Source organism: Rattus rattus, chromosome 5 (genome assembly GCF_011064425.1).
Source record: "Rattus rattus isolate New Zealand chromosome 5, Rrattus_CSIRO_v1, whole genome shotgun sequence".
NCBI classification, from domain to species: Eukaryota; Metazoa; Chordata; class Mammalia; order Rodentia; family Muridae; genus Rattus; species Rattus rattus.
The window spans coordinates 123,539,021-123,548,707 of record NC_046158.1 but is presented as its reverse complement, the minus strand read 5'-3'; positions in this window follow the sequence as shown (position 1 = coordinate 123,548,707).

Genomic DNA, 9,687 nt, shown 5'->3' with positions numbered 1-9,687 from the left:
GTCCATTTTCTAACTAATCCTTATGTAGAGCGAAAAGTACGGTTTCATTCTTCAACATGTGATACTCAGTCCCTCGGCACAACTGGTTGAAGAGGGTGCCTTGCCTGCAGTTTCTTTCTTTTTTTTTTTTTTTTTTTTTGGTTCTTTTTTTTTTCGGAGCTGGGGACCAACCCAGGGCCTTGCGCTTCCTAGGCAAGCGCTCTACCACTGAGCTAAATCCCAACCCCGCCTGCAGTTTTCTGTTGCCATTGTAAGAACCGAGTTGGTTGTAGCTGAGGGGACTGGCTTCAGGTTGTGCTGTTATAGTTGTTGGTCTATGTGTCCTCCCCCCACTCTGTTCCTTGCTCTCTTTGTTGCTATGGCTTAAGATTGATCTTTTGAGACGGTTTTGACTATATAGGGCATTTTGTGTTTCCATGTGAAATGCTTTTCCTTATTTCTGTGAACAATGTCACTGGACTTTTGATGGGGACTGCATTGAATCTGTGGATTGCTTTCAGAATTGTAGATTTTTGTTCGTTCTGACATGACGTGAGCACGAGACATCGTGCATTCCAGCATCATCGTCCATTTCTTTCTTTGCTGTTCTAACATTTTCAGTTTAGTGGTCTTTCATTTCCTTCAGGTTGTTTCCTTTTGTTTTGTTTTTTACATCTACTGTGAATGGGTCAGTTACCTTATCTTTCTCTGTGTGTTTGCTATTAACATATAGAAAAGTTGCCTATGGTTTTTTGTTTTTTTTTTTGTTTTTGTTTTTGTTTTTGTTTTCCGGAGCTGGGGACTGAACCCAGGGCCTTGTGCTTGCTAGGCAAGCGCTCTACCACTGAGCTAAATCCCCAACCCCTAGTTGCCTATGTTTTAAAGTTGATTTTGTTTCATTCTGTTTTGCTCTAAGTGTTTATCAGATTAGGAACTCTCTGGGAGTCTTTAGGGTTTTTAGAATACAGGGTCATATCACCATACTAATACAAGGCCATTTACTTTCTTCTTTCCCTATTTGTAGACCTTTAATGACTTCCCATTGCCTGTGGCTCTGCCCAGGACCTCAAGCACTACATTAAATTAGAGTGGAGAGAGTGAACACCATTGTCCTGATGTTACGGGATATGTGTTCAGTGTTTCCTCACTTAGCATAATTTTTATTGTAGGTGTGTCATATAGAGCCTGGACTATGTTGAGGTACGACCCTTGTAGCCTTTGTTAGCTCAAGGCTTTTATTATGAAGGATGGTGCAGTTTGCCGTTGCTGCCTCTATTGAGATGATTGCGCAATGCTCTCTGCCCTTGAGTCTATCTATGTCTTGTGTTATTACACTTATTGATCTGTATGGGCTGATTCATCCTTGTGCCCCTGGAATTAATCCAGCTTGGTCATGCTACATGATTATTACAATGTGCACTTGAATTAGGTTTGCAAGTATTTTTATTGGGAATGTGTGTTCCGTGCATCAGTGATGCTATTCTATAATTATTCTCTCTTCTCCCCCACCCCCCCCGTGTGTGTGTGTGTGTGTGTGTGTGTGTGTGTGTGTGTGTGTGTGTGTGTTTCTCTTGCCTTTCTATTTTATGGAAAGATCTGAGGAATATTGGAGTTAGTGTATCCTTAAATGTCTGACAGGCCTCTTCGGTGAGCCCACGCACTCCTGAGCAGTTTTGGTTAGTTTTTTTTTTTTTTTTTTGGTTCTTTTTTTTTTTGGAGCTGGGGACCGAACCCAGGTTGTGCTTCCCATTACCACTGAGCTAAATCCCCAACCCCTGGTTAGAGGTTCTTTATTACTGCTTCAGTCTCCTTGTGTCTTACAGGGCTCTTTAAGTTGTTTATCTCCTTTTGGCTTAATTTTGGTAAGTTACGTGTGTCTAGGGATCTGTGAGTTTCTTCCAGACTTTTTAATTTATTGAAATACAGATTTTTAAAGTATTCCCTAACTGACCCTCTGAATTTGACAGCTATTTCCTGTAATGTAGGCTTGTAATTTGTGATTGGTGTCTTCATTCTCTTTTTTGTTAGTTTACGTAAGGGTTTGTCAACTTTGATTTCTTCTCAAACAAACTTGGTCTCATTTTTAAAGTATCTATATCATTAATTTTTGGCCTGAATTTATTATTTTTTCCCATCTATTAATTTTGAAGGTTCCCTCCCTTATGTTTCTAAAAATTTGAGGTTTATTACTGGATTGTTTTATTTGAGTCATCTGTGGATGCATAGCTATGAAATTCCCCTTTTAGAGTCATCTTGGCTGTGTCCTAAGGGTGTTAGTTAGTTGCATTTTAGTTTTAATTTGAGTTTTAGGAGTTTTTCAGTTTCTTCCTTGATTTCGTCAAGAGTGTATGTACAGGGACTCGGGAGTTGGCTAGGTTGATAAGGTGTATATTGCATAAGAGTGAAGACTCAAGCTTAAGATGCCAGCATTCACACAAAAACTGGATGTGGCAGCATGCTTCTCTAACGTTAGTGCTCAACAGATGTGTGTGTGTGTGTGTGTGTGTGTGTGTGTGTGTGTGTGTGTGTGTGTGTGTGTGTGTGAAGAGGTAGGATGCAGGATGCTGGCTGAGACAGGTAGCTTCTGGAAACATATGGGCTCCAGTCTCACCAAATTAACAAGCTCCAGATACAGTGAGAGACCTTGCCTCAAAATATAAGGTGGGGAGTGATTTGGGAGGAACCAATATCAAACGCTATGCTAGGTACACATTAATGTTTACACATATTTATGGGAACCCATACATAGAGCACACACACATTTAAAAAAAAAAAGAATATATTGTTCAGTCTTCTTGCATTTGTCTAGCTCCTGTAGTTTCTTTTGTTACTGACTTGTAGTTTATTCTATTATGATCTGATTAGATACAAGAAATTACTTCAAGGGGTTGGGGATTTGATTCAGTGGTAGAGCGCCTAGCGCGCAAGGCCCTGGGTTTGGTCCCCAGCTCCAAAAAAAAAAAAAAAAAAAGAAAAGAAAAAAAGAAATTACTTCAATTCTTTTGTTAAAACTTGAACTTGACCCAGAATGTGGCCTATTTTGGAGAACATTCTAAAGAGCTGCTGAGTAAATGGTGTTTTCGTTTTAGCCATTAGATAGATTCTTCTGTAAGCGTCTGTCAAGTTCATTTGACTACAGATTACATCTGAAGTTTCTCTGTTTGGGGGGAAAGGGTGTTTGGCCGATCTATTGATGAGGAATAATGAACTTTCCCACTATTATTCACTATTATTGTATCTGGTTCTGTCTGTTACTGTGTGTCCACTAGTGTTTTATTTTTCAGTGGAATTAGATGCACCAGCACTTAGTACATATATACTCATAATCATTTTATCTTCCTGGTTTTCTGAATTCATATACGATGAGCTCCTTTATCTTTTTTGAGCAATTTCGTCTTAAAGTCTGGTTTGTCTTATTTAAGAATGGCAGCTTCTGCCTGTTTCCTGCTTCTGTTTTTTTTTTTTTTTTTTTTTTTTTTTGTACATTGTATTCCGTAGTTTATCTTTCTATTTGTGTCTTTGCCAGGAAGATATGTTGACTTCAAGCAATAGATGGTTAAGACCTTGTGGGTTTTTTTTTAATTCTTAAAATTTATTTGATGCACATTGGTGTTTTATCTGCATTCATGTCTGTGTGAGGGTGTTAGATCCCCTGGGACCATAATCACAGACAGCCATGAGCCACCACATGGGTGCTGGGAATTGAACCGGGTCCTCTGGAAGAGCAGTGCCATTAACTGATGAGCCATCGCTCCAGCCCTGGGTGTGAGTTTCTCAGCTGGGTCCTTTATCCCTAACAGCCTTTCTTCTGCCTAGTGTCGTGGGTAGATGATGCTTCCCACTGCTTTACTTGATTGGTTGATTCATTCCCCCTAATTTCAGTTTGATTCCTTTTTCAGAATTTCAGTCTTCCGGTTAACTTCCTCTTCCACAATGTTGAGACTCTTATCCATGCTGCTGACTTTTAAAATTGAAGTCCTGGGCTGGAGAGATAGCTTAGTGGTTAGGAGCACTTGTTCCTACAAAGGACCCAGGTTTGACACCCGGCATCCACATGAAAGGGCAGCAGGCTCATACCTGCTTTATGTATATATACATAACTATGTATTTATATCTATATCTATATGTCTATATATGTATACACACACACACACACATATATATATATATATATATATATTCAGCCAAAAACATTCATGCACACAAAATAAAATAAATCTAAAAAATGATAAAACCTAGGTCTTGGATTACTTTCTCTCATTTGCCTACCTGCTTGAAACCTCTTTGATGTTGCTGAGTTTTAGTCTTTGAATTTGCTATCTTGTATTCACTGTCTTTGGCTTCAGTTAGGGAGGCCTTCAGGGGGCTGTGGGAGGCACCACACTGGCTTTTTTGTGGTTTGTGTTTCTGTGTTGTAATTTGCACATCAGTTGGGGTAAGTGTGGTTTTTTTCCCCTCATTCTTTTTGTTAGTTTTATTTTATATATAGGTCTCCTTAGTGGTTGTCACTTACTAGACTGTATGATCCTCACTACTAGTTAGAAGGGATGTACAGTAATAAATTATTTCTCCACGGATAAAAAACGAGCCAATTCAAGCCAGATTAAAACATACGCAAATGCAGGTTTATTGGGAAACTGCTCGTGGGCGGCCCCAAGGAGGGAGACAGACAGAGGGGAGGGGAAAAGAGAAAGTGCTTGTGCAGAAAGAAGGAAAAAGCGAGGAGGAGGGAGGAGAGACCAACATGTCTGGATTATATAGGGAAGAGCATCTGTGGGAAGGGCAGGGTGGAAGGTTCAGGGTTGAGGGCAGGGCATGCCATGTGGGGACTGAGGGATGCTGGGAGAACCTAGAGGCCAGACCAGATCGACTTTGGTATGTAAAATATGCACCTCAGTCCCTTATCCCAAGTCTGAAACTCAACAGATAGCTGTAATGGGAACAATAATTAAAGAACAAAGGCAGCGCTGAGACATGTGGGGGTTGGAGGGTGATCAGAGGCAAAAAAAACCGGGGGCACATCAGTAACATTTCCAATAGGGCTAATGTAGTGACTGACTTTAATGGGGTTTAAAATGACCATGGAGTCAAACCTCTTGGCATGTGTGTGAAAGATTTTCTAAATTGGGATTTTTTTAAAGCATGGATGGTACCATTCCATGGTCAAGGATCCTCCGTTAGAAGAGAAAGCTAGTTGACCACCAACATTCATCTCTCTCTGCTTTCTGATGGTGGGTGAAATGTGACCAGTTCCCTCACCCACTAGACAGCGCAAGGTCCCTGCTGCAATGGGCTGTACCATCAAACTGTGAGCCAAGGAAACTCCTCCCACTCTTACGTTGTTTGGACAGGCATTTTCCTCCTGCAACAAGGAAAGTAGATGGTAAAGTTCAGAAGCAAAAAGTCAGAATACTTTGATTGTCAGTGGAAGTTTAAAGGTTAGCAAAGCGAAGGAAGTACTACCAAGTGAAAAGGAGTCCCGGAAAGAAGTGAGACCAAGGAAGGGAGCACGTGGGTCACAGGGAGAGGAGCACAGTAGAAGAGCCAAGGTAGAGAATAACCGTAAAACACAAGCTAGCGAGGTAAGACAAAGATGAAGTCAACACACAGATGTGAAGACAAAAACAAAAACAAAAACAAAAAAAAGGTACCGTGAAACAAAAGTAAAACTGAGCATATAACTAGTCAATAGTTTTTCCCTTGTAGGGCGTGACAGCTTTCTGGTCTCCTGACTTCACTTTCTAAGCTTACTTTACTGAGAACAGCTCTTTGTGTCTCTGGAGTTTAAACAGGTTAGACCGGAATGGTTTGTGTGCGGTGACCTGCAGGGGTTCAAACTGGTTCGACAGGAATGGGCTGCGTGCAGACTACCTTCTGTTGGTCTCTTCTGCAGTTCAATTCCCAGGCGGCAGCATGGCTTTGTTTGCTGTTTGTTTGTTTGTTCGTTGTTTGTTTTAATTTTCCTTTTTAGCTACGTGCGTACGTGTGGGTATGCGCATGTGCATGAGGTGCCTGTGGAGCTCTGGAGCTGGAATAACAGGCCTCGAACACGGTAGACCTCCTCTGGGAGGAGGGAGAACCTCCTCTGGGAGGGCAGATCATGTTCTAACTGCTGAGCCATCCTTCCAAACTCCCCAGAGCCGGCGTTTCTGTAAGAGTTTCCTAGCTCTAAGCAAAAGTTGCCCCCTGGAGATAGTACCTTTCCTGCCAGCCACTGCCTTCTTTGTGTGCCACGTGGTCACATTTTCCTTGCCTGGATTTCAATTTCCTTGTGTCTCGTGGGTGGCAATTATGCTGTATTTATCTTTGTAGCTGGATTTCCTACTCGTCCCAGAGTTCAGGCTGTTTTTTTTTTTTTTTGGGTTCTTTTTTTCGGAGCTGGGGACCGATCCCAGGGCCTTGCGCTTCCTAGGCAAGCGCTCTACCACTGAGCTAAATCCCCAACCCCCAGGCTGTTTTCTTAAGTGTCCCTCAGAATTTCTGTGAGTTTGTTGGTGGGCACGGAGTTTATGTTCGTCATCTTCTGTTGACTATTCTCCTGGTTTTCGGAGTCGTTACCTACTACTTAGTGGAGGGGGAACTGCATCATGCTTTCTCTTCTCTTCAGCAGAGTAGGATGTCTCTCCCCCTCATCACAGCCTATAGCCACAGTGAAATGGCCTTCTCCAGTGTCCGGAGATCTGCTTGAGGATCTGTGCCGTCTGAAGTTTTATTTCTATTGTAATTGCTTCTGGAGATTTTGAGCTGGGGAGGGAAGATTCTTTCCCTCCCTTACCACTTATCTGAAAAAAGTAGGGTCTGCTGTTTCCTTTGCAAATCTAGTGTTACCCCAAACTTGGGGGAGCCCCACATGGGATGACATGTTACCAGGAAAGTTGGGATTCCTTTCTAGGAGTTAGTTTTGTTAGTGAAATAATTTATAAACAAAGTTGAAAAGAAGCATGAAGACAATTAGAATTTGAGAGAGTAAAAAAGAAAAACCCCCGATAGGGTGGACACACTGTAAACTTGGACAGACACTGAAAGGTGGAAGGTAGAAAAAAAGGAAAGAGAGAAAGCCACGTCGTTCAAAAGCAGCCACGTGTATGGAAAGCATCGTCAGAGAAGGAATGAGAAGCTCAGGGCACCCAGGAACGTGTGCCCAAGCTTTGGGCAAAGAGATAGGAAGAAGAAAAAGAAAAATCGTGCCTTTCTCAGTCAGTTATGCTCCACAATGTTCACTATGGAAGCTCTGTGAATGTCTGCTCAGATCATCTCATGAGGGGATCATTATTCCTCCCGTCTCCTTAACATGGCATTGGGAGCATCAGCCTCCCAGCGCGCTAATCTCTTGGCCAGGCCGTGGAGAAGCTCAGCTGGATTAACATTCAAGAATGTTCTAATCTTGGGAGCAGATCAGAATGCCATGCCCGTCCCCTGGGCCAGAGGTAGTTTCCACTCTTTAGACCACAAGGACATAGCATTCCCTTCATGGTCCTTCCCAAAGCCATGATGTCCACCCTCCATGGCCTCCAAAACTTCTGTAACTCTAAACGTTAGTACTTTTGGATTCTATCTACTCTTTTGCCGTCCATTTATCTGTGACATTTCTTCACCCTGCCTCTCCTGCTGTCAGATCAGGTGTTTGCTTTCACATGTCTCTGCTCCATCATCTCTCTCCTTCCCGTACATTCTTTGCACTTTTAATTTAAGGCTTGGTTAAGGAAATCTTCTTGGAGGCTGGCGAGATGGCTCAGTGAAAACATCTTGCTATGTGATGGAGCAGAGTTTGGAACCCACTGTGAGTGATCCATGAACACCAGGAACCCCAGCACCAAAGAAGGCAGAGGGGGGAGGAGCCTTGGGATTGATTGACAACCAACTTAGCTGGAAAAAATGCAGACTCCAAGCTTAGCTACAGACCTCACCTCAAGAAGTAAGGCAGGGAACGATAAAGGAAGACACCTCCTGGCCTCTGCACTCATGAATAGATGGACTAAACTACACATATGTGGTGTATGCTATACACCTCTCTCTCTCTCTCTCTCTCTCTCTCTCTCTCTCTCTCTCTCTCTCTCTATCGCTCTCTCTCTCTCTCTCACACACACACACACACACACACAATATGAGTAAACAAACAAACAAGGTCTTCTCTACCACTAAGATTTAGAATTACTTTTTTATATTATAAGGAGATCTAATCTTTTTTCTTAAATGTAGATCTAATTGTCTCAGGATGATTTGTCTAATCTTTTCCATTGGTGTGAAATATAATTTTTTTATTAGGCTTTCATCACTTTGTAGAAACAGATACATATGTGGTTATATTGTTCATTTTTTAAAAGATCCACCTTAGTCAGTGTTCTGTTGCTGTGAAGAGACATCCTGACCACCACAGCTCAAGGTGTTTAATTGGGGCTTGTTTACAGTTCCAGAGGTTTAGTTTATCATCAGCGTGGTGGGAAGAATGATGGCAGGTAGACAGGGTGCAGGAGCTGAGAGTTCTACATCCGGATCCACAGGCAGCAGGAAAAGAGAGCCACTGGGCCTGGCTGGGGATTCTGAAACCCCAAAGCCCAATCTCACAGGGACACACTTCCTTCAACAAGGCCACACCTCCTAATCCCTCTAAGTAGTGCCATTCCCTGATGACTAAAGATTGAAAAACATGAGCCCAGGGGAGCCATTCTTACTCAAATCATCATACATACATACATACATACATACATACATACATACATACATGTATACATACATACATACATAAATACATACATACATAAATACCTAAACACACATCCCCTCACATTTTGGGTTAGCATGTATCATGCAGCTACATCTTCTGCCCAATAATATATTTTAAAAGATTGAAAGGTCTTTTTAAAAATTATTTTTAAAAGTCCTTATTCATTTTCTCTTCCATATAAATGCTGATGGTGTTTTGAGGAAGTTGGGAGGAGGTGGGTCTGGTAGTTCAGTGCAGGGGCCTGAAAGCAAACAGTTCTAACCCTTGTCCAGAAATGGGAAGGAAATAACCTTGGTTCTCTCCTGGCCATAGGCTGGGAAATCGAGGGGGAGGTCTGGTTTTTTTTGTTTTGTTTTGTTTTTCTTTTTTAAGATTTATGTTATTTGTATGAGTACACTGTTGCTGTCTTCAGACACACCAAAAGAGGGTATCAGATCCCATTATATATGGTTGTGAGCCACCATGTTGTTGCTAGGATTTGAACTCAGGACCTCTGGAAGAGTAGTCAGTGCTCTTAACCACTGAGCCATCTCTCCAGCCCGAGCTCTGGTTTCTTATTGCTTGGCTCCTAGATAAGGACTCAGACTTGGAGGCTGCATGTGATGGTGTGAATGAAACACGAGTCCAGACACCAGTCTGTTTTGGTGAACAACTTTGGAGCCGGATTTCTAGATGTTCATGTTCAATAACTATACTGATTCATCCTATCTCCTAAAATAATTTATGGTTTCAATGGAAGAGGGATGACACTGAACTCTTAGAGGCTATTGAGGACGAATACCAGAGTTTTGTTGAGGCTCATAAAGGGAAAGCTCATGGAATGAAATCTACCTCTGGCCCTGAATGAAGTCATTCTGATTCTAAAGATGAGAACATTATATATATTCATCTTCTCTCTTAAACGTTAACCTAGCTGTGCCTCTCCATCGCCTGGCCAAGAGGTCACCACCCAGGAAAGGTCGATAGAGCTAATGCTAAGGAGA